Source organism: Megachile rotundata, chromosome 2, assembly GCF_050947335.1.
Source record: "Megachile rotundata isolate GNS110a chromosome 2, iyMegRotu1, whole genome shotgun sequence".
Lineage (NCBI taxonomy): Eukaryota > Metazoa > Arthropoda > Insecta > Hymenoptera > Megachilidae > Megachile > Megachile rotundata.
Window position 1 is genome coordinate 11411371 of NC_134984.1, and position 27026 is coordinate 11438396.

At 34.1% G+C, this 27026-nt stretch overlaps 1 protein-coding gene across 2 annotated transcripts in view; it reads left to right on the plus strand.

Annotated features, from left to right (window-relative positions):
* Nucleotides 1-27026, plus strand: part of LOC100883817 (defective proboscis extension response 20) — a 405987-nt gene that overhangs the window by 161389 nt on the left and 217572 nt on the right. The gene's annotated exons all lie outside the window — the stretch shown is intronic.

Genomic DNA, 27026 nt, shown 5'->3' on the forward strand with positions numbered 1-27026 from the left:
TGTGGAGTAGTGGAATTTGGAGATTTAGGGGAGTGGGTGGTTGGGAGAAGGAAAATTTCGAATTTGAAAGAGTGGAGATATTGGAATTTGGAGATTTAAAGGTTCTTGCAAAATTCGAAATTAAAATTCTTTTTAAATTAGGAGAATGGGAATAGTGGAATATAAGAGTTTTTAGATGGGTATTTTTACATTTTTTAATTTTTTTAAGATTTAAGAAATTTGCAAATTTGGAAACTTAATTTTTTGAGAACTTCCAAAATAGTGCCTTGTGAAATTTAAAAGTTAAAGACTCTTAAGATGTAAAAATCAAAAAATTCCAAAATGCAAAAATACAAAACTTCACAAATTCACCTCAAAGACAGTAACCCAGAATTTTCCAATTAATCCCTAATTTCTGAAACAAACCAATAAAATCTCGCCCCCGTACTTCCACGCGATAATATTTCACTGACTCCGAGATATTACATCTCCATTCCAGCGACAATGACCCACGTATGCGTAAAGAATTCAGTCTGGACGTGCGATCTCCAAATTCCACGATCTTTGCTTCGGTGATCACTCGCTATTCAGCTTGATACGAATCCTTGGACTCGCAATATCCAATTTTCATCCCCTCGCCATTTTTCCCACCCCTCTGTCTCGACTTCTGAACGCAACGAAAATCTAGCTTGAGAGTTTTTTGCTCGCTCCATTGAGTTTCATTTTCATAACTTTTATACAGTCACGTTCGAGGACGCGCAGCTGAATCGAGCTGATGGTCCTAGCTCTTCGACGACAATAGCTCGATGGAGGGAACACGTATTCGTAATAGATTCTCCCTGACGTCAATGCATGGGCCATCCTTGTCCGTTCGTCCACGGATCAACGGATTCTGCTTGATTTTACTCCGTCATTGCTCTGACTCGACGTTCTTCGAACTAGAAGGTTTGTTCTTTCTTCGGGTGAAATTTTTGCGAAAGCAGATGAAATCTACGGTGCAGACGAATGCAGATTTTTGTTTCGGGGGAGGAAATCTTGTTGAAGTGAATTTCGATCGCGTGGAATTTTTGGTTGAGAAAGTAAGGTGAATGATTTTATGGGGTGCCTTTAAAGTCTCATTATTATATTTAGGAAACGGTTTTAAATATTGAAAAATATTTCAGATGAAAATTGTAGGATATCAAGGGGAATGTAAGATGGTAGCTACAATTTGATCTTGATGGTCTTTTGAAGGTTACATGAAAGCTTTCAGTTTTTTAAATTGGAACATTTTTTATTGCATTTTTTTGTAGTCTTGCTGAGACGTTTTCAAAACACTGAGCTGAGTATTTGGAGATGTAGATGTTTAATGCTTGAGTAGTTGAATAATTGGAGAATTATTGTATGGATAGTACTATATTTGAGTAAATGGAAGTTTGAGTATTTCACGGTTTTGGTATTTTATGATTTGAGGTCTTAAGTGTTTTTGTGTTCTAAGATTTGAGTATTTAGAGATTTGGACTTCGAATATTTGAGTATTTGATTATTTCAGTTTTTGACCTTCGAATATTTTAATACTTGACGATTTAAGTATTTAGAGATTTGTACTTCGAATATATGAGTGTTTAATGATTTGTATATTAAAATATTATATTATTCTCAAACTTGAGTATTCAAATATTTGACACTCCAATAATTTAGTACTTATATATTGACCTATTTTAATATTTTACTACTATAAAATTCTAGTACTCAAATTTGAAATTCAAATATTTGAATACATGTATAACTTGAGTGTCCAAAAGTTTGAGTACTTCAAATTTTGAGAATTTCAATATTTTAGGAATATTTGTGTCGCAAATTTTTTAACAAAATACAGTGTCCACTGAGTTACTGTAAAAGTGATAACGAAGTCATATATTCTATGTACTTATACTTGAACTGCTAACTCAGGATAATATTAACTCTTTCAAATGGCACCATATATCTGGTACTCCAGAGATGTAGCTGACATCCAGAAATATTCGAGGGTCTATTATTCTTCTAGTGCTGAATTATGAAATTTAGAAATGTCATATAATAACAGATAAGTTATTATATTATAGCAAAATGATTTTGTTAAAATGGAAGCAATAATCTGTTTCATGACATGTGTATTTTTATTTCCTTGACAATATTTAATGTTGTAATATTCTTATATTATATTTCTTTGGCAATTTTTTCTGTTGTGATATTTTTGTATTTTATTTTTTTTATAATCTTTGATACTGCATTATTTTTGTAAATGATATTTTTGACAATTTTTGATATTCTAATATTTTTTTATTTTATTTCTTTAACAATCTTTGACATCTCAATATTTTTGTAATTTATATTTATGACAATCTTTAATATTATACCTTTGTGTTTTACTTCTGTGAAGATCTTCAACATTTTATTTTATTTCCTTAGTAATTTTCAACATTATAATATTTGTATTTTATCTTTTTAACCACCTTTAACCATTTTTGTAGCTTATCTTCTTTGTCAGTTTTTAGCATCATAATCTCTGTATTTCATTCCTCCAAAAATCTGCAACGTTCCTGTACATCAAACCTAAATATCTAAATTTAAGGTCATTCGAATATCATGATGCATAGTCACAATCTCATCGAAACAAAATATGCACTAAGCCCTCAGACGTAAAAATAAATTCAAATATAATATGTAACAAAATTAATCTTGATTTGTATCAATACTCTTAACAATTGAATAACATTACAATAATATTAACAAATAATTTCTACGACTTCTGATACCCGACATATCTTTCAATACTTAACAAGACGACCCGATATTTTCTGTCGACATAATGCCTCCCTTACTAAGTTTCTGCAATTATGGCAGAACTACACAGATACTTAATTGTCAAAGTTAGGTCATGAGGAACCATGGTGGTCTTTATCAAAGCCCATAAATTCAGCGACGAGTACAGAGTCCCGTCAAACAAAGGTCGTCTACTGAATCGGGTCATTGATGCATTATAACCAAAGCGAATATTGAAATATTTCATTTCTATCCACGTTAACGATGAATCCGTAGGTTATTAACGCTACGATGATTTCATTTTAATATCAACAGTGAGTTATGAAGGGAGAAAGAAAAACAATTCTAAATAACTCAATTTTTATTATTGGACTGACATCCATGCAAAAAGTTTTCTCTGTTCACGATTTATTTTTAAATTCATTTTGTATATTTTCGTGTTTCAATCAATTTTTCTTTCGTGTACTGACATTCTTTTTAGTCAAATAATTAATTCTTAGCAGACATCTTGTATGAAATAACCTTAGCGTTAGCTTCAATTCTTAGTAAATTTATACCCTGAAAGTCTGAATATCTTTTTTGAAACTCCAGTATTTTTTAAAATAGTATTTTTACTCAAGAGTGTTTAAAATTTTCGCTCCCTCTATTAGAAAAGTTTTCAATTTCTCTGTGCAAATCACTTTTTCAATTTTTTCTCATTTATGAATTTTTGATCAACGTTCTAAAAATCTAAAATATTTAATAAAAACTGCTATAATAGTTCCTTGAACAGTCCTATTACCAAGGTAATTTAAAATTGCCTGGTTAACACGTTTGACACTCAACACATAAAGCCAAATACTCTCTTAAAAATCAAAGAGAAACAATCGAGACCAAAACGCAGTAATTAATCGAAACTCGATAAAAGTGTGACCGAACTCCTTTTAATTCGCGACAAAGCTTATCGAGTTGATTGGAAAATCAATTTCACAATCGAGCGTCGTAAAAGCGTTTCCTTCGCAGTTAATCAGGCAATAAATAACTTTATGGGCTACATTCACGCGACGCAGACTCGCTAATCAGCTATTCGTCGAATCGACGATACTTGATCGATTTCCATCCCCAAGTAACAATAGCACTTTGAAGGGATTCTGCATACACGTGATGGATGCTTTTCCGAAGCTCGTGTGTACGCAACGCCTGTCGTCCCGTTTCCAAACACATCGATTCTCCCCGATTCGATTCATCGAAGCGTTCGGTTAAAACGGAGGCGTTTCGTTCGTAAACGACACGTATCTTCTCTTTCTTTCGCGTTCCTTTTTAGATTCTGCTCCGGGATTTTCCTCTCTTTTTCCCATTCGTTTGATCACAGATACACAGATAAACGTCTAAGAATACCTTAGGATTCCTGCGCCATTGACTTCTTTTCCGTTGTGAATTTCTTGTGGATTTTGTGGTTTTTGGGAAATTGGGGTATATTTGCATTGTGTAATCGAAAAGTAGTATATAGATGATATTAGTTAATGTACTAGGTACTGATATGGTACTTAATATGTACTGAATATTCTATGAAATACATTATAGTATGTATAATACACTATTATACTGTATTAGTTAATGTAAGTGCTGTGTACAGCAATGGCGACTTGAATATAAACATCGTAAATCTGCTGCACCCTCTATTCTCTCTTGATATTATTAACACTAGATTTACGGAACCCGTCAAAATGACGGATAATAGGTCTATTTTAGATGACAGAATTTGTTAAGAAATTTTTGTAAAAATGTCAACTTTCATCAACTTTCAGCAAAAGAATCAATGTTTTAGGCAGTTCACATATCATCTGCAATTTATTTTTCTACTTTAGGTAAATTTAAATAAAAGTGACCATCAAACGTCCGTAAATCTAGTGTTAATAACATAGTTAGTGAAAGGTACTTGATTTTGTTCTTTTAGAATTTTATCAAGTTTCCAAATAAATTTTCTTATTATATGTTTGTTTCCTTTTACCCAATTTTATAGCGGAAGTTACAAGTTTTCTAGAGCAGCACCTCCATTAATTCTAATCATTACAAAATGTAAATCTGATTATTGATATTATCTCTTCTTCAGAAAACACGTGAATTTCATGAATTCTTATTGAATCTTGCTGGTGATATTTATTTTTAACTTTGCGGTAGTCCGGCTAATCTTTTATTAAACAATCAACGTTACACCTAAAAACGTTCCGTCTAAGACTTGCGACGACCAATAATAAATAGTCATTGCCACATATAAAAATTTACTTCTACTCTGAAAATATATCTACTTATAATACAAATTTTGTAATAAAAAGTGTCCGTTTATAAAATATCTGTTGTCTCACATTTTCACATATCCAATAATGATTACTTACTATACTATCACATCTACAACTCCAAGAAAAACGACCTTCGGCAAAAAAAAGTTGCACTTCACTAAAGATGACGCACTTAATAAAGGACAACGAAACGAACTCTCGATACGTAGAAAATGAAGCACACAGCGATAAATTTATTTAGACGCTTTTGCTATTAAACTAGCTACAGGCCGAGCATTTCTAGTGTCCCATAAAGCTGTTGGAACAGGGTGATCCTAACGCAAGCAACGTTACCGTAAAATATCGAATAAAACTGTGAGTGGCAGCGACAGCATTAAGTGACACGACGAAACGAGTAGAGCGAACAAATAGGGTGAAGCGGGAAATAAAGAGAGAGAGAAAGAGAGATTACTCGATAAGCGAAAATGAGCGACATTCAATTACGGAAATGGCAGAACAACGAGAAATATGTAGGTTCACTATGATCGACGGAACAGCGTTCCAAAGTTATTGTTGCGATCGAAGAATTTCACGGGTTGAGTCAGCCATTTTATTGACTGAATACCGGGATTATCGGTTGAAGAGAACTGAAGAAAATATTGACAGGATGTAATAATTTTTCATGTAATTAATTGAGCTTCTTCTTCGAGATTTGTATTTACATTGTGTAATCGGAGAATAGTATTTTTTTATTAAATACATTAGGGTGTTTCGAGGAATTTTTGCATTGGGGCATTTTGGAATTTTGTAAGTTCTGTAAGAACTGAAAATTTCAAATTTTGGAATATGGGAAGGTTTGGAGATTTGACGGAGTTTTAGAAAATTCAAACTGTCTAATTTCGTATTATAGAAATACTGAAAGCTAAATGGGGACTTTTGGAAAATTAAAATTTAAAAATTGAGAAATTCGTAAAGTTTGTAATAGAGAAGTAAAATTTCCAAATTTAAAGCTTAAGAATTACGTACTGATTTTATTAGAATCAAGAATTAAGAATGAAGTAATAAATGAATATTAATTCCGTACCCTGATATCTACTCAGGGTCGGATGCTAAATACCTCCGCACCCTCGCGTTATATCGCAGCTCCACTCCCGTCCGCAAGCAAACTACTAAGGAATTAATTGCAAAGATCAAAGGTCAACATTATAACGCGTAGGCTTATAGCCAGATTCAGAAAAATGCTGCGAGAGCAGGCTGTCGGTGAAATGAAATTACCAGGTGGACTGCGATGACCGCGGCACCAATTAGCGTGGCATTAATTGAGTCGGGCGTCGGCGACGACTGACGTTCACACACGTGGTTCTGTTCGCACGTACGTCGGCTCGTGTGCATAATAAATTTTCACTGCGACGACCTTTCCGCCGCAGGAATGGAACTGGCAATCCCATTACCGTGATTATCGTCCACAACTATCGGTGTATCTCTGGATACCCATCTGTACCAAACTCTTCGCATCTGTCAATAATCCGGTCAACCTTTTTATTTATTTATTGTGCAGGGTGTTTTAACTGTTATAAGTGATGATACGGAAAATGTCACAGGAGAAAGATGGATGGTACAAAGACTCCTATATTCAAGTTCAAGGGGGGGATCAAGTTCTTTTGCAAATACAGTGGTGTATCTGCAAAATAAGTATTAAATAAGTAATATTAACTGTATATTATAAAATATACAGTGGTTCATATAACTGTATAAGGTTATAACTCCAATATCAGTGTCGATACAGAAAAATGTCAAAGGAGAAAGATGAATGACTCAAAGAGCACTATATTCGTGGGATCAAGTTTCTTTACAAATACAGTGATGCATCTGCGGTCAACAATGCTTTTCTTTAAATGGAAATGCATCATTTTTACACAGTTGGATTCCTTTTACATTCTACCTAAAAAGTGTTGGTACAGTAAAAAATGCCTAGTCGAGGTATTTTAAGAAAATATCTTTATTGAAGATTCCAAGCGCTTTTCCATTACATTGTATACGGTTCAGACAAAGCCTTACAATTGTTTTCATAACTGAGTTAAGATGATCTCTTTATTATTGTTCGTTGTATTGCCCGTTCTTTTGGATCCTCCACAGAATTTATAGGATTTGAATAAATCTTGTCTTTTAAATAACTCCACAGAAAAGATCGAGGGATTTAGATCGGGTGAGCGGGGCGGCCAAGATATTGAGCTGCGTGTACCAATGAATTTATTGCCATACTTATTTTTTAAGTATTGTATGGCCACTCGTGAATTGTGGGCCGGTGCAACATCTTGCTGGAAGTATTCCAAATTTGGTTGCCATTAGGCGCTTGAGCATCTTCTTTGGTAACGATATTTTCTTAAAATACCGCGGTAAACAATAATTCTTTTACTGTCTCCCAGTACCTTTTTTACGGAGAGGAGAATTCAAGTTTGTAAAAAAATGATTTATTTTTATGAGGTATTTAATGAGGTTATTTAATGAGATATTTTTTGTTACTTTAAGAAATAACTCGATTGAACGTGCATCAATGCATTTTTAAAAAAGCTTGAGCTTTAAGAGATTTTTTAAATGTAGTAGTTTAGTAAATAGAACAATTCCTAAATTTTACAGAAGAAAATTAAAAAATTTTTAAATGTGATAATACAAAATTATTAACATTAAAATTACTATTATTTAAATATAAAATTAAATATAAAATTATTAAAATTAAAATTGCTATTATTTAAATATAAAATTAAATATAAAATTAAATATAAAATTATTAAAATTAAAATTGCTATTATTTAAATACAAAATTAAATTAAAATTGTTAAAATGTAACAATGAAAAAATTTAGCAATATAGAAATGTGACAATGTCAGAATAAAGCAATGAAAAAATGTGACAATATAGAAATGTAACAGAATAAAAGAGTAACAACGAAACAATAAAAAAAAGTGAAACTAAAATACGAAAGCACAACAAAAATGTGAACAACGAAAAAGAAATAAAAGAGCAAAATAAAACTTTAAGAAAATAGAATTGTAAAAAACATGAAAATGTCCATACGCAAAAGCGCATGAAACGCAAAACTGTAAAAGTGTGAAACGGTAAAAGTTTGAAAATTTCTAACAAAGGATGCTCAACGTTTTAAAACCACAATGTAAGCGCAGTAACTCGTTCGTACTTAATACAGCCGTATTTTTTATTTTTGGCGCAGTGTGGTTTTAAAAGGTGAAGTCACCCCGTTAAAAAAGCGCAGAATTGTTCTATTTTAACTATCTGGAAATGAACCGTGAAAAATACTGAAATAAAATTTAAATAAAAATAATATCTTTTTATATCTACGTAACCGACAAACAATCGGAAAACTTGTAAACCATAGATTTTTCGATAACTCGGCTTCTACAGTCGTATAGATATAAAAAGATGATACACTTTCCGCTTAAACCGTTTTTCAATATTCCCTACGGTTCCTGAAGTATTACGTATTATTCTGTTTATGGACAAATAAAAGTTTTATTATTGAATTTGAACCCTTGCAATTGCTATTCCACGGAATCTGTATTTTTTGCGAGGAATCTGTAAAACTGCAATGCAGACGTGAAAAATAGGTTTGTGATTGAATTATTTTATTTTTGTAATTTGAGAAGTTTCACTGACTTTTATATTTCTGTATTTACCAATTTACTGTGTTAGTATAAAATAACTTATGATTGCATAAGATTTTTCAAATATTTATTAAAGAAAGTTTTGAAAGAAATTCTATTAAATTTTGCTATTAGATTATTTGCTTATTAAATTCTTATACATTTTATACATAAAAATAAATGTGTAGATTTTGTGTATAAAAATGATAAATGAATGTCGTTGATATTTAGAGTATTTACGAGTATCAGTAAAGAAGACAAGGTTTCTAAATAAAAAATACGAAGCACGCGTCAGAATCAACGTAGCTCCATATGCCTCTCTCAGTTTCCTGCAACGATAAATATTTCATTTTCCTGGATTTCTAGGCTCTCTGTGAAACTGCCTTTTTGCCCGTGATCCTACCTACTTATACGATAACGCATCATCGATTCTGAATCGCTGCATCGACGCTTTAAGCTTCATCTTCAAAGCCGCGTATCTGGAACGTGAAACCGATGAGACTTGAGGTTCCTTTGAATGTAGCCAATTTAATTTCATTATAGACGACGTCCTCTTTTTAAAACAATTGCGCCTTTGAGCGGAAAAGTTTTATTTCATCTCTGGATGGAATACATAACCCGTGAAATTTACGTTTTCTTTCGTTCTTCCGGAAATTGATTCTATTACTACTTCCATGAAAATTATTGATATACTATCGAATTTTTATAACTTTCTTCTTTTGAATTGTTTCATGAAAATATTCGAATTTATTTAACATTGAACAGGTAGTTTTGGTAAATATTAGTCTAGTTAATATTTAGTAACAAATAAGAGAATAATAAATAATTTGATAAATATTAAATAAATAATTGAATGATAAATATTAGTCTACTTAATATTAAGCTACAAATAAATTAATATTTAATAATAAATGAAATAAGTAAATAAGTAAAATACAATAAAAAATAGTAAATAAAATGACAAATTAATTTCGGTATTAGTTATTAGTATTATTTAGTTTTAAAAAAATATTTAATTCAATCACTGTACAACACATTTAAAAGTACATAATTTCTTTTATTTCCAAATATTACAAGGATAATATTAAATAATAAATTGAATAACAAATTAATATTAATATCAAACAAAAATAAATAAACATGAAGATATATAAAAGTAGAAGTAAATAAAATAATAAATTAGTGTCAGTAATATTAATAGTATTCAGTTGTAAATAATTCTATAAATATATAACAGCACATAATTTCTTGCATTTCCAAATATTAGCCAAAGAATGTAACATTACTTTCTTAAAAATTGAATGTAATAAAATTAAACGAATTAATTCGCAGTAACTAACAGAAAATACAATTTATACGTAATATTTTCGTTGAACTCTCTGCGGATTCCATAAACTTCACAGGTAACAATTTTTCTAAACGTGTTGTTTCTCCGTGAGAGGTTCTGTTGAAAGCACCGATGCAGAGAGAAATAAAGGAAGAGACCAACAGAAAGGATATTAAAAGGGGAAAAAGGAAACATAGATGTGAAAAGAGATAACAGAAAGGATGAGAGGTGAAAAGAAAGGATAGCGAAAAAGGAAACAAAAGCTGAAGACATAAAGTTAAATGGAAAATGTTACCGTACCGCTGATTTCATTTCGCCGCGAAGAAATATGAAATTCTTAATAAACTAAAAATTCTGGAGTACCTTTACGAAGTAACTTTTAAAATTCGAACGTTTACAATGCAAGTTAACATCGTTAAGGTATGCGAGAAAATTTATTCGCCATCGAAAGTTTCACGTGTCACCCCTGAATTACGGGAGGCAATTTAGTAAGCAGAATTTAGTTTAGAATAGAGTTTAGTACAAAGTAGAATTCGTTGTTGTAAAATGAAATAATGGAACGTAAACATCGGCCTGTTTGATATTCAAATTCCGTGTTTTTCGCCCGCCGTCGAAAAACAACACGACCGTCGAATTAATTTCGCTGGAAACACACTTTTGACTTGTAAAATTTCAACAAACTATTCCGTGTTTTACGCTCGCAGAAGGTTGCGTGCGAGTAAATTTGCAGTACGGAACGAGGGAACAGGAACAACATACACGTACACTGCAATTTCAGTTATCAAACTCTACGAAAATAACGAAGAAATAATAACCGCGATGGGAGCTCCGTGTAAAACGGTTTCAGGCATTCGCTTATTTTTAATCACTTATTTATTCCACTTCCCAATCAGTCGTCATTTATTTTTCGTTGCGGGGATAAAGAGAAATCGATTGGCGCAATGTTGTATACAAAGCTCCTCTTCTGTTGCAAAGTGAGACGAAACTTATATGAAATAAGTTTAAAATACTCTGGGACACTAAATTATTAGTTTCTTTTTATTATTTAATAGCTTTTGCATGCATAGAATACAAAAATGTAAGTTTTAGGAACGCAACGGTTAAAAAGTTACGTGTATGACAATTTGAACGCTGTTGGCGCAGTAATTGGTTACTGCGACGCCACATTGGGCGCCATATTGGACGCCATATTGGACGCCATATTGGCCTCCATTGGTCGATTAGGCAGAGAGTGCCATAAAAATGGTAAAACGTTTTTTTAAATAAACGATATTACAGAAACACTTTAACGCTCATGAATGTAGCATAATTAAATTACAGATACAAATCAATATGGCGTCACATGTCAAACAACCTAAAAATCAACATTACATACGGGTAACCTTTTAACTGGATTTCCAACATTAAAACTTTTATTTTTGTATTGTGGACTATCAAAAACTATCAAATGCTAAAGTCAACCATTTTATGTGCTTCGAAATAAAGTCTAACGTGCACTTAATTGCACTTAAATAGTACACAATTAGTTGATTTGTTAACGATGTTAAAAAAATGCAGAATAAAATTTTTTCAAATATGAATTTATTGTCAGAAAAATAAAATCATGAACTCACAGTAAATTCTAATCTTTTTAAGTATTTATAAAAAAAGTTTATTCGCAATGTAAAAAGTAATAAAGTCAATAAACTGTTTTTTTAATTCTACAATAAAAAATATTATATATCACAAAACATAATTATTAACATCGCTAAAATAGATTTATGAATAAATCTAAAATACACGTATGAAAAAATTGTACTCTACGTTTCTCCCTTAATTTTTCATGTAAATTCACCCTCTTTTACCACCATTTCAAAAACTCAATTTATTTCTAAAATAATTTACTATTTTGACATTTTTGCGTACCGTTAAATATAACGAAAGTTTAATAACAAAATTGAAACTGAAAAAATGAAGCACCCTGTAGAATTCATGCAAATAGAGTTTTATATTGAAAGAAGCGAACTTCAGTGAAACGGGAATTGAAAAACTGGCAGGAAGGTGTGATCAGTCGAACGGGCTGCGGCACAATAAAAAACATTTTAATCCTTAAATGGGTACCGCAAAACTTTTTCTGATAATCGAATATTAAACTTCCGTGGTAGTTCAATTATAGAAACGTGAAAGTACTATCACAGCTCTTGAATCGAACGTTTCCCCCTTGAATTCTCACAAAAAGCTCCTCGTCTTTTTCTATTATATAAATTTTATGAGTTGTAAAACTCAAGATCGTCTCGGTAAAAGCGAAATTATTATTATCGGTTTCCAATAATTAAAAATTGGGTAGCGTTCGTGTAAAGAATATATGTACTATCATTTAGAAATTTGTTATTATTGAAGTGGTGTTCTGTGTAGTTTTGTTATTTGGCTTTTTCTAGTGTGGTTGAAAATTATTTTTATATTAATTTTTCTCAAGTTTCCAAATTTTCAAGTTTTCAAGTTTTCAAGTTGTCCAGTTGTCAAGTTTTCAGGTTTTCAAATTTTCTGGTTTTTAGGTTTTCAAGTTTTCAGGTTTCAAAGTTTTCAAGTTTTCAAGTTTTCAAGTTTTCAAGTTTTCAAGTTTTCAATTTTTCAATTTTTCAATTTTTCAATTTTTCAATTTTTCAATTTTTCAATTTTTCAATTTTCAAATTTTCAAGTTTTCAAGTTTTCAAGTCTTCAAGTTTTCACGTCTTCAAGTTTTCGAGTTTTCAAGTTTTCAAGTTTTCAAGTTTTCAAGTTTTCAAGTTTTCAAGTTTTCAAATAGTCAAATTGTCAAATTGTCAAATTGTCAAATTGTCAAATTGTCAAATCGTCAAATTGCCAAATCGTCAAATTGCCAAATCGTCAAATTGCCAAATCGTCAAATTGCCAAATCGTCAAATTGCCAAATCGTCAAATTGCCAAATCGTCAAATTGCCAAATCGTCAAATTGCCAAATCGTCAAATTGCCAAATCGTCAAATTGCCAAATCGTCAAATTGCCAAATCGTCAAATTGCCAAATCGTCAAATTGCCAAATCGTCAAATTGCCAAATCGTCAAATTGCCAAATCGTCAAATTGCCAAATCGTCAAATTGCCAAATCGTCAAATTGCCAAATCGTCAAATTGCCAAATCGTCAAATTGCCAAATCGTCCAATTGTCAAATTTTCAAACTCTCAAACACTCAAACACTCAAACACTCAAACACTCAAACACTCAAACCCTCAAACTCCCAAATTCTCAAACTTACAATTTACCAAATATCCAACTTAACAAACTTCTAAATCTCTAAAATTCTAAATTTTTAACTTCCTGAGCATCAGTTATCTAAATCACCAAATTTCCAACTTTCCAACCCCAAAAATTGCATAATTAAAAACTGCAGTGCTCATAAATACAAATATTTTCCCCCAATTAAATTCCCCAATTTACTTCGGAATAAATCCTAAACAAAATACATGCTGGTCTAATCCGATGAAGATAATCCCCATAAATGTGAAGGTTGAATTAAAGTTTCTCGACCAAGTTCCGCAATTTTTTGCGCAGTCCGTGTTACATTATACAGTTTTGTGTTATCTTAAAGGAACAGAACAACCTCACAGTTTATCAACCGTACTTTCGTTCAAACTTTCTCGTGTATTCTTTAGATTTTAACTCCCTTGTGCCTAAGGGCAGCACTGTCCAAGGCACATTTTTTTTGTGAAAAAATACAAATTAAATAAAAGAGTATAGTTAATAAAAGACGTAACTTACAATCAGTAAATTACATAAACACACTTATGATGTAATGAATAGTTAAATATAAAAGCAATGTTCAATTAAGTAAGTATCAAAATACATTTATAATCATTTGTAAAAACAAAGCAAAAGTCTTTTAGTATCATGATTCATATTTAAAATATTATTTTGGTATATTTAAGTTAAAATATCATAAGTAGAACATTACATGTAAGTCAAGAGTCCCAATGTGAACTGCGCGCCGTTCACATTGATGCAAATCACATTTCCTTCAAAAATTCAGAAATTAATAAACTACTAAATTGAAAGCTGAGTAGAACTTTAAGCATCTAGCATTCCTTCCTAAATTGGTGCTAACTGTTTCAAAAAATGTCCTTCAGAGAAATATTTCACTCATATTGCTCAAAAAGCGCGGCAAATTTGAATGTACTTAAGAACGAAAAGTGATCAAATATAAAATTCGTAATTTCCTTCTAAACATAAAAGTAGAAAATAGAAATTCTGTCTACTTGACGCAGTTTAAAGGTGATACGATAACTGCATAAATCCTTGTTGGCTCATTATGCGCGTTTCTTGCGAAGTCGAAGCGAGAGGTTGCTCCAGTTGGCCGTATCCACGCAGGCTTACATGCACTTGGACGTAATCGGGAAAGTCAGTGGTTGGCCGTTTGCCAAATCGTTTCGACGTTGCCTTCTTCGTACGTGGTGATATTTCAATTCCCGGTTATACTTGCCCTGCGGAACGGAGGCAGCAAAGAAGATAGAAACCGGAAGAGCGCATAGAAGAGCCGTTGATTCTTCGTTCCAACCTCCGGCGAGCTCGTACTTTCGACTTCTCCTAGCTTTCGTAAAAGCTGCCAGTGAAAGAGACGAAGAAGAAGAAGCTTCAGGGTTGGAAGAGGAAAAACCTCTGGCAACCGCGTAGTCCGCCACTAAAGTTTCAAAGAGCTAGAAAGTGTTCTTGTTTATCCCCTTATCCGCTTTTCTGTTTCTTCTATTTTACTGTTATAATTTATATCGGTACTGGCGCTCTGTCACGGTGCTTCGTAAAAATTGTGTTGGTACATTTGTGATTATTTTAGGCTTTTTTTGGTAAAATTACGATGTAGTAAAGGGATTGTGGTATGAGGTCATTAGTGGTGAAGTTTGTAATTTGTGAAGTTTGGAATTTGGGAGTCTTGTAGATTCGATAGTTTGAGGTTGGGTTGTGGTTTTGCGAACATGGGGATTTAGTGAGTTAGGGATTTGGAAGTTTGGGAATTTGAGGAATTAGATGCTTAGGGATTTATTTGGGAAATTAGGGATTTATGAACTTGAGAATTTGGGAACGCAGGAATTTAGAAATTTAGATATTGAGAAATTTGGAATTTGAAAAATTAGAGATTTGGGAATTTATGGATCTAGGAATTTGGAAATATGGGAATTTGGGAATTTGGAAATTTGGAAATTTGGAAATTTGGAAATTTGGGTATTTGGAATTTGGGAATTTGGGAATTTGGGAATTTGGGAATTTGAGAATTTGGGAATATGGGAATTTGGGAATTTCGGAATTTGGGAATTTGGGAATTTGGGAATTTGAGAATTTGGGAATTTGAGAATTTGGGAATTTGGGAATTGGGGAATTGGGGAATTTGGGAATTTGGGAATTTGGGAATTTGGGAATTTGGGAATTTGGGAATTTGGGAATTTGAGAATTTGGGAATTTGAGAATTTGGGAATTGGGGAATTTGGGAATTTGGAAATTTGGGAATTTGGGAATTTGGGAATTTGGGAATTTGGGAATTTGGAAATTTTAGAATTTTAGAATTGTGGAATTTTGAGGTTTGGAGATTGGGGGTTTAGGGATTTAGTGACACAGGGACTAAGCGATCTAGGGATTTAGTGATATAAGGATTCAATGATCTAGAGATTTAGCGAGATAGGGAATTAGTGATATAGGCATTAAGTGATCTAGGGATTTAGTGATCTAGGGATTCAGTAATCTAAGAATTAAGTGATCTAGGGATTTAGCGATATAGGGAATTTAGTGATATAGTAATTACGTGATTTAGGGATTTAGTGATTTAACGGTTTACAAGTTTTGGAATATAGAAATTTTTTAATTTAATGATTTAGAAATATGAAAATTAAAAAATTCTTAATTCCCTGAAATCACAAAAATTCGGTTAAATAATGAAAAAATGAAGTCTCTAAGGGGTTTTTAAGTATCACTAAAACTTATAATCTCAATATTATAAATTCATGTTATAATTTTAAAGTAACAGAAACAAATTGAAAAATATATCAAAAATTGAATAAAAAAAAATGAATAAATTAATGCAACTAATTAACAATGCACACGTGCTACCAATTTACATTTCAATTCTTAAAATTTTCAAGAGACCTGCACATCTATATCGAAAATTTTGTCCCCATATAAAACTATAGAACTGTCGACATCTGCAAAGATCCGTGCAATAGAAATTCAAGGTTTCATCGAATTTGTTAATTAAACTCCTGTTCCTGCAATGTTCGACAGTAAATTGACGTCATAAACGGTACGGTTTCTTCAGGGTAAGCAGAACTGGTTTTTTACGGTTCCGGGAAACTGTGACAGTCTGAATTGAGTCCTCAGGGAATTCCACGTCGTTATCAAATTTCTGCTCACCTATAAGGAAACCGACCCTATTTTCTCGTCCTCAAGGTACTACGATGATAACTAGGTGGTGAAAGTAGGTCCCACTACCACGTGTCTAATATTGCTTAACCCTCGTGCGAGTACACCGTTACATCTGTACCCACTTACGAGTTTAAATGAAAAAGAAGATACACTTTACTACACTTCGTGGATGAAAGCAATTTTAATATTCATCGAGATTATACGTACTTTAAGAGGTTAGGTCACACTTTAGCTATAAAATGTGACTTTCAGATTTTCTTTTGGGGCACGTTAAGAGGTTAGTTCACATTTTAGCCATAAAGTACATGTGACTTTCACATTTTCTTTTGGGGACACTTTAAAAGGTTAGGTTACATTTTGTCATAAAATTCATGTGTAACCCTCGGATATTCTGGAGGGCTTGTAAGGTGCATAAAGAATACTTCTTGAAGGAGTTATTGTACTATCTTAAGATGTATCGAAATATTTTGTTGAGTTACGTGAAATCAAAATGGGGGCGCTGGAACCATTTTGTGTCATCGATTTCTGAGACATTTACAGTTACAGTAAAATTATCTATTAATACAGGATAAAGAATACATTTTGAGAGAGTAATTGTACTATCTTAAGATATATGGAAATATTTTTGAGTTACGTGAAGTCAAAATGGCGGCGCTGGAACCATTTTGTGTCATCAGTTTCTGAGACATTTATGACTTACAATAAAATTAACTATTAATACAGGATGAAGTAAATTTTTTTGTATTTGTATTGATATTTTTAAGGTTCAAAGATGGTCTAACAGTTCAAAAAACCAAATCTGGCTCCATAATCACATCTACATAAAAGCAAAATAATAAAGGAATTACACACAAATTCCGTTTGTAAAATCCGTCTGTAATTTCTGAACAGAGAATTTTATTTGACCAGAGTAGTTCGACAAAAGATTCTACCAGAATAACCCGCTACATAATTTTTTCAAATCTTCCTCCGATGCTCTGCAACGATAAAATTAAAATCAGAGTTATTACCTCATAACAATAAGTTAACTCTTATATTAAAAGCCATAAAACTCGACTAAGGCAAGCAACGAAAAAGAATTCCGCTCAAACGAAATATTAAACACGTTTCCGTTCGGAGGCAATCAAATTCACGTTTAATTCCCGTGGAAAAAGTCTAAGCATCAACGATTCAATTTCTCGATGTTTAAAATATCGAAGGCAAGCATTGCACATTTCCAGAGAAGCACTTCGAGGATCGATGAAAAGGACGCGGTTTCTTGGCTTCGAGGCAAGAAACCTGAAAGCAACATGGATAAAGAGGAATACCTCCAGAAAAAAAGGAACGAAAAAATCGTCTAACGTTTCAGGGGAAAATAGAGGCGAGATCCAAACTACAGGGTAAATATCGTACCGATAGGAAGTTCTGCACACAGCGTGAAAAATGATGGCGGTTCTTTTATCTACCCTTTACAGTCCAGCGTTTCTCCTGTTCTCTGCACGGACAATCGAATAAAGCTTAACAGATAAAACGAGGGATAAGTGAAAGACAAGAGGAGCTTCGTTCAATGAAAGGATTCGTTCGAACACTCCCTGTGTTGGCAGAAGGTCGTTTCAAAGACGCCTTTGCTGAAGTGTCACCGGCAACTGAACGAACTTTGCACAGGGCCCCTGACTACACTCCACACTCCTGATTCTATTGACGTTAGTTTCTTTCATTTCTTTCTGCAGCTTCTTTCCTTTGTTCTTCAGACTTTTTCTTTAACTCGTTACTTCTTAGGCACGGATGAAGTTAGGTTGAACGAGATGTGACTCTGAAGATCTCTTTCGGGAACTCTTGTATGTAAAATGGCGCCTTGGAGGTTATGGTGGGCTTTGAGAATTAGTTGGATAAGCGGGCGCTGAGTGGAAAAGGACAGTTTAATGAAGATTGTGAAGTATGACTGAAAAATGTTGAATCTTGAATTTCAAGCACTTTGAGGTTATCTGCGTGAAGTTGGAAATTATAATTTATTTATTTGTTAGATGGACTTATGATGCACTTATGAGTTTCAGTAAATATTTTCATTTAACAGCTCATTTTTTAGAGAAATTTGGTACTTATTTGTTATTTGAAGCTGAGATTAAATTTGTGCATTTGATATTTAATTCTTGATGAAACTTTATCATTATTGATAAAGTATAAATCTTTATATTAAATGATCTATGTATATACTGTATTATATTATTATACTATTATTTTTATTATACACTGTTTCGTTTTATGAATAGTATTCTCAAGCTTCTTTCTGTAAAAAATAAATTATATAAAAAATAATTTGCAGTAGGAAAATAATTTTGATTTTCTACATCAGATAAAGATTTTCCTGAATAATTTTCATGAATAAAATATACGAATATGATTGTGAATTATATGAATGTGAATTGTATGAGTGTGATAGAACACAAGCAGTTTCCGAAATATTCGAAAAATAATGTGTCAGTAAAACAAATGTAAATTTCCAAGCATAAGTACCGCGGAAGCGATATAAAGAATGCAGTAATATCAGCCAGGCGTGAACCATAAATGCGATTCCAGAATACGAACAAACGGCTTGAAAGAAATGTCTGAAATAACTCCTAATATTTTGTTCAATAGGTACGAATATAACCTGGTTATAATTTTGCTTTCATTTATTTTCCTGGGTGAAATAAAACATTTAAAGTGAAATGTTCAGTGAACACACAGATCGGACTTCCAAAGCTACATGAAACTATTTCTTGGAAGTATTTCGTATTTATTTTTGGACTTCTTAGTAAGTGTTTACATCCTGAAATTGATGGAGTTTCAAGTTTTTGGGATTTAAAATATATAGGTTTCTAACTTGTACAGAGTCAAATACCTAGATTTGTCCATTTATTCCTAAATTGTAAGGTTTGTAAATTGGTGGACTTCCAAATCTACAGATTTTCCAATCTCAGAATTTATAAATTTCTATGACTCTAAATTACTAGATCTTCAAGTTCATAAATTTCCAAGTACGTAGATTTCAAATACTCAGCAAGTTAAATACCTAGAATTTAACCCTTTGCACTCGAAGATAATTTTACTGTTTGCAAACAGCAACTTTAAAATATTAATTAAAATGTTAAATGACTTCTTTTGAAGTTATTATTTTTCTACTAATAATTTCCACTATTGTCTATTTCACTATGTTTATACATCTCATAAGCACTATTATAGAATTAATTAAATAATGCTTCTTTTAAATTATTGTATTAAATCGAATGGCACCTAAGAGGCGCCTCTCGAGCGCAAAGGGTTAAAGATGTAGTAAGTCAAATACCTAGATTCCAAATCCTTCATGAGTAAAATATCTAGATTTCAAATTCTTAGTCAGTCAAATACCTAAAGTTTAAAGCCATAATGAGTGAAATACTTAGATTTCAAATCCTTGGTGAGTCCAATATGTGAATTCCAAATTTTTAATAGGGCAAGTGTCTAAATTTCAAATCCTCAGTGAGTCAAATACCTAGATTTCAAATACATAATAAGCCAAATAGCTAGATTCTAAAAGGCTGTCAAATGCCTAGATACCAAATTCTTGATGAGTCAAATACCCAGACTCCAAACTCTTAGTAAGTCAAATATCTAGATGCCAAATCCTTATTGGGCCAAACACTTAGATTCTGAATTCTTAATAAATCAAATGCTTTAGTTCAAAATTCCTAGTAAGTCAAAATAACCAGATTCCAAATCCTTAGTGAGTCAAACACCTAGACTCTAAATTCTTAGTAAGTCAAATGCCTTAGTTTCAAATTCCTAGTGAGTCAAATATCTAGATTCCAAATCCTTGGTGCCTCAAACACCTAGGTTCTAAATTCTTAGTGAGTCAAATGCCTTAGTTCCAAACTCCTAGTGAGTCAGATACCCAGATTCCAAATTCTTAGTGAGTCAAATACCCAGATTTCAAATCCATGCGAAGTCAAATGCCTAGATTTCAAATCCACAGTCAAGCAAATACCCAAATACCAAATTCTTAGAAACTCAAATACCTAGCTTTCCAAATCTATAGATCCCCAAATTCTAAACACCTCAAGATCCCCATTACATCTCCTAATTTTTAGTCTCCCAAATAAACCCAATACTCTCTCTCCTACACTCTAATTCCCTAATCTTCGCTTAAATAAATCCTCAAATCCCCAAATCTCCAAAACCCTGTATTCTTACATTTCTCAATCTCCCTAATCTCCAAATTCCTAGGTTCCACTTCTCGACCTCCAGTTCATCTCCAAATCCGTAAACCCCAAATCCCTATGTTCCCACACTCGCAATCTTCATTTAATCCCCAAAACCTCAAATAACCCAAATCCCTAGCTTCCCACATTCCCCGGTCTTCATTTAATCCCCAAAACCCTCGAATCCACAAAATCTTACATTTCCATACTTCCAGATCTTCGGTTGATCCTCAAATCCACAAATACCCAGGTCAAACCCTTGACCCACCGTTAGAGTACTCAGAAATTCTTAAAGATCAACGACTGGACCTCTTTCGCCTAGTTTTTCTCGGTGATATCAGATTTGCCGAGTGTACCGTTAAAATTTCGTATTATAGAAAACTGGCTGTTGTACCGGTTGGCAAAGCATCGGGTTACATTGCTGTCTCTTTGTCGGTCGCCAAGAAGGGTTGCTTGAACGATCCTCGTGTTTTGCAGCTCGCCTTTGCGCGTTTATCTTCCGTTCGAGGGTGTTCCTCTATTTGCGGACGTCAACTCGAGAACTCGAGCACACCACAGAGAATTCGACCCTGAAGAATCATGCTAGACGTGTACGTACGTTTCTCTGCCACCGTATTTCCTGCACCCTCGTCGCCGCGAAACCTTGTTAACGGACGACTGTCGCGTTAAATGAAAGCATGTCTCCTACGGTTTACCCGTAATCTGTTAAGCGAGAAAAGACAAGTTAACTTGCAATTCAAGTGAGAAATACGCTAAATCTAATAAGGCGATGTAACCAAATTTTTGACCTTGTTTTGGGTTGAATTTTGACTGAGCATTGACTGTTAGTCCCAGAAATTTTTATGAAAGATGCTCGTCAATTTTTTTGTGCTACAAAGTTTGGTAAGGGTCTTGCAAGTTGGGGATGTAGGAATTTGGGCAGGGAATATTTAGGAGGATGTTTAGGAATATTTAGCAATCTATGAATTTTGAGATTTTTAAGTTTGGGATTTGGGAATTGATAAATTTAAAAATTTGAAGAATTTGCAATTACAGGTATTTGAAGATTTGGGTAGTTTCAAAATTTGGAAAAGTGGGAACTTGAATGTTTCACCTGTTAAAAATTTGAGAATTTAAACTTAGAAAATTTTGTGAAAATGTTGATGAATTATTGGTTAAAGAAGTTGAAAGTTGAAAATGTTAACAAATTATTGGTTCAAGAAGTTGCAAATGAAAATGTTCTCTTCAGAAGTTGAAAGACCTAAAAAATTGAAATTTGAGCACAAATCGTTTGAAACATCAGAAATTTGCATATAAATCTTCTGCAAATTGGTAGTTTGAATATATCTTCCGAAAAATTGGAAAATTTTTACATGAATCGTCCAGAAGATTAGAAATTTGAATATAAGTCTTCAAAAAGTTCGAAAATTGAGATATAAGACTTCAGGAAAATTGCAAATTTCAATATGAGATTTCTGGAGAATAGAAAATTTTCGTGTGGGACTTCTGGGAAGTTGAAAATTTGAGTCTTTCTTCCGGAAAATTTGGATATTGTCTATAGGTCTCTATAAAACTTCAAATCTTTAGATATGGTTTTTAGTATATTAGAGACTATGATAAATATTTCTAGAAAGTTGGAAAAGTGTTAATTTGAATATATGCTTTCTGGAAAATTAGAAAATGGACTTGTGGACATGTGTATATTAGAACTTTAGAATTTGTATATTTCTTAATAATTAAATATGAAATTTTTGCAAATACCAAATTAATAAGTTCTTATATTTTAAAATTTCTATACTTGAAAACTTGAAAATTTGAAGGCATGCAAACTTATAAACCTGAAAGCCTGAAAACTTGGAAACTTGAAAACTGCAAAAATAGAAAACTGGAAAACTTGAAGACTTGAAAACTTGGAAGCCTGAAAACTTGAAAAATAGAAAACTAGAAAATTTGAAAACTCGAAAACTGGAAAACTTGAAAGCTTGAAGGCTTACAAACGTAAAAACTTGAAAATTCCTATATTTCATCATTCGAATACTTGAACATTTGAAAATTTGTACCTTTCCGCCCTCGTGCATCCCTGCATTCCTCTCCATTACCCGTATCCAATTCTCCGAACAATTTGCAGTCAGGGCCGTTCCACATCAGACTCTCCCAAATCAAGTCATTCTCCGTGGCGCGTGATTCCATCCGGAACTCCAGGTGCCATTCAAAATGGCAGTAGCCCGCCTAACGGCGCGTCCAACATCTCGCTTGAAAAGCTACTAATTACCATCGATTTCGAAGCAGCCGACCGCAACGTGACGTCGATCGTTCGGTGTGTAAAAGCACATCTTTAACACCGACCATTCCATCGAAATCTCGCGGAACTGTATTCAAGGGTGCGAGGAGAACAAGGTGTCCCCAGCCGGCTAGTGGCCCTGTAATCATCCGACGAGCAATTTACGGCCACGACGAGTGCCGGTTTACCGTTAATGGCCTATCTACGTGTCTACATGTGAGCGACGAAGGTGGCGTCGCGAACGACGCCCTAGGATTTCACCGTTTTCGGTTAGGTAAAACGCAAATTACGCTCTTCGAATCGTGCTGACCACGGTGCATTTGCGCTCCACCGACCAGAACTTGAAATTATGTATCGAGTCGGGCACAACGAGTACGCAAATTGTGAGCAATTTCAACGGGAATTTATCGCTGGCCCTGAAGGCATACACACTTTACGTACCACACTCTTTGACGCCATTTAATGGAGTAACTTTTACGACGGAAACGAGATTAATCTTCGTTTCATGACATATTATGTGCTTGTAAGCGGAATTGGTCCGAACGGGCTACCGCTTTCATTTCCAGACATTTCACCGAGTTAAACATTTTCAAGATATAACTCTTTACCTCAACACTTAAACATTTAAAGAATGATATACAGACTGGAGACATAAATAGGAAAATTGTGACGGTATTTCGAACACCAGTACAATTCTTTTTCACAACATAAGTTTAAAAATTTCTCAGGTGGCATAACTTGTTAAAATTGCGTCGAAACAATTGTAAGTTTGATGACATCTTGGTATACCGCGTTCCATCTTGTCCTCCGCCATTTTGTACGCGTTCAAGTTGTTCCGCGCTGAACGGCAAAAAGAATGAACAGAGGCGGCATTGAAACGATCGTAGACGGAAGTCGTCGACTTTCAACTTCGCTCAACTTCCTTTTCCTCTCCACCTTCTCATTTCGAAGGCAGATGGTGCTTTCAACTTGTGCGCGGTACTTTCTCGATGGCAGAGCTGCACGGCGAATAAATAGGAGGAACGGAAGGTGGGATCGTGAGACAATTGCTAGCGTAATACCCATGCAAATGCACACGGTCCAGCTTGTTGTAAGCAATGGCCTCCTGTTTCGCCGTTTGTCTTGGACTAGCGCAAATTGCCCGGCTCTAAGACCCGCTTGTTATTCCCTAAAACGACTCCATCCGGGCTAACGCTGAATTATTTTCGAGCCTGGATGCTACCTGCGAGCATTATCGGCCAGGATTTGAATTTGAGATGCGAACTCGAAGGCGTGCAACTGCGTTGCGTATGCTTTGACCCAGTTTTAACCAGTCGATGAAGTTTGATTTTGTAGCATTCCTATGGTGGATGCTGGAAATATTACACTCTTATCTACATTTTTCCGAATTCTTACATATGAGAAAAAGCACACATTCTTACATGGAAACGCAGACAGGTGCATACATAAAAAATAGTAACACATAAACTGTTGCATATGATGAGAAGCACGAGTATATGATTGCATAAAATCATAGAAAGTTGTATACAATGAAACAGAAGTCACAATAGATGGCTTATATTAACAAACACTTGTATGTCATAAGAGGCAGTTACATATGATAACAAACAGTTGTATACAATATTAAATACCTGTCAAACTTCATGACAAATATTATGTACAAATGGTTGTTTATATAACAGCATATAACAGTCAACAATTGCATATGTGATCTACATGTGAACTACATATGAACAGCATATAACAGTCAACAATTGCATATGTGATCTACATATGAACTACATATGAACAGCATATAACAGTCAACAATTGCATATGTGATCTACATGTGAACTACATATGAACAGCATATAACAGTCAACAATTGCATATGTGATCTACATGTGAACTACATATGAACAGCATATAACAGTCAATAATTGCATATGTGATCTACATGTGAACTACATATGAACAGCATATAACAGTCAACAATTGCATATGTGATCTACATATGAACTACATATGAACAGCACATAACAATCAACAATTGCACATGTGATCTGTATAGTACAGATTTAGTTTAAGTTTATTTAATGGATTATAATGGAAAATTTATTTGTAATGTTTAATATCTAATGTATGATAATGTTAAGTTTCTTTAATGTTAAGCAAAGAAGCGCATTTGTTTCAATTATTATATGTTTATTTTATAAGCGATTGATGCACCGATTCGCAACATTGTAATCATAGACGCGGGAATATTAGCTATAAAGGGCATATGTTATCATTAAAATCGGAAAAGTCTGATTGTGTCGACTCTCAACGGTGTAGCCCAGCGTGCGCGGAAAACTAAAGGGTTTTCTGTGGCCGTCAAGCTCCCCGCGTGCTCGGAAAGATGAAAATCTTTTCGAGGCCGCTATAGACCTCAATTGGGTAGACATCTACCGCTATGAAGGTCCACGCGTGCACGGGAAGACGAAGTCGACCCGGGGCCGCTAAGCTACCGGCGAAACCGGCAGAGTTGACTTTTTTAATGAGTGATTATTCGAATTTATAAGAAAATTCAATAGAAATGCTCGTAAGTAGCGAGGTTCCGCGTCTATGAAGGGCGAAGCATTTTCGGACGTTATCGGTAGCGTTCGTCAACAATCGGTATCGCGTTATCGCTCCATCGAGTCCGTGAGCGCGGAGCAGGTATTCATTCTCTTCCCAGCGACCGAATAAATAACATTTGCAGACGCCTGCGTTCCTTGTTCAAAATTCTGCTGAAATAAAGTTGGTTATATTTATTTAAAATCGAGTTAAATTATTTATGCCTACAAAATCCTGTACATAATTTTGGTGCCGAAACCCGGGAAGAGAATATCGGATTTGATTTGCGGACAGGATTTTTGTGCAAGTTTTGTTATTTATAATCGAGTTTATTTATAATTGAATTTATTTATAATCTTGTTTACTTTTTTCGGAATAATGCCACCGAGAAAGAGGAAGAATACTTCCACGGTCGTTCCTGGAACTGAAGCTACGTAAGCGAAGAGAGGACGTCGCCCAAAAGTGGCAAATTCTCAAACACAGGAAGCAAGAGCGACTACTAGCCGTGCTCCTGAAAATATCTGCGATGCACCCGTAGAGCGCGAAGGGCACGCAGTGCTTAATCCGCAATTATCATCTACGCAAGGCGGTTCTGCATCTCTTTCAGGTGGTGGAAGTCCTGGAAGCGCAGGCGGATCGCGGGCTTCTGTCCGTGCAACAACCGCAACAAACAACGCATACGAGTTTTCCGATTTTCAGATGGGATCACCGCAACGTGTGCGTGCGATACATACAAGCTCGCCGAATATGACCGAATCGCAACGGATTGGTAATCCGACTGAGCGTCTGACGGAGGCAATTATAGATACTATACGTATTGTAAGAGAAGCGTCATTGGGTGGAGAAAATTCTCGCTTGTTAAATCGCTTGACCACGACGTGTAAATTGCCGAAATTTTCGGGCAATCCCATCGAATGGCTCAATTTTAAGGGAGCGTATTTATCATCCGCAGAACAAGGCGCATTTTCAGATCGAGAAAATATTGCTCGACTTTTCGATGCGCTTGAAGGAGAAGCGCGAGCAAGCGTTAGCACTCTGTTGGCGACAGCAACAGATGCTAACGTAATTATGAGAACACTTGAACTGCAGTTTGGAAACAAACATATAATAGCCGAAAAGATTATTGAAGACATAAGGTCCCTGCCGAATTTAGGTTTGGAAAATCAAAATATCGCTCGATTTGCTGCGACATTACGCAACTCTGTCACAGCGCTTAAATCGCTTGACATGACTGGTTCTTTATATAGTCATGATTTGTTGAAGATCGTAGTTGGTAAACTACCTTGTGCGTTAAAGTACTCGTTTAATAGGTACGCAGCAGAAACAAGTAGTGACAAGGTTATGCTTGAAAAACTCGCAGATTTTGTGTATAGAGAAGCTGAGCTAGCTGCAGCAACGGGTATATTTGATCTACCTTCGACATCTACATCACATTCTCGAAGTTCTAATATACCAAAAAAACAGTTGCGTCCAAAGACAGCAACCGTCTGTACGACTATGCATAAACCGAGTCAGTCTGAACAAGATCGTCCCCAGACAAGCAATTACGCTCGACGAATGAATAAATGTGCATTTTGTTCCAGAACAAATCATAG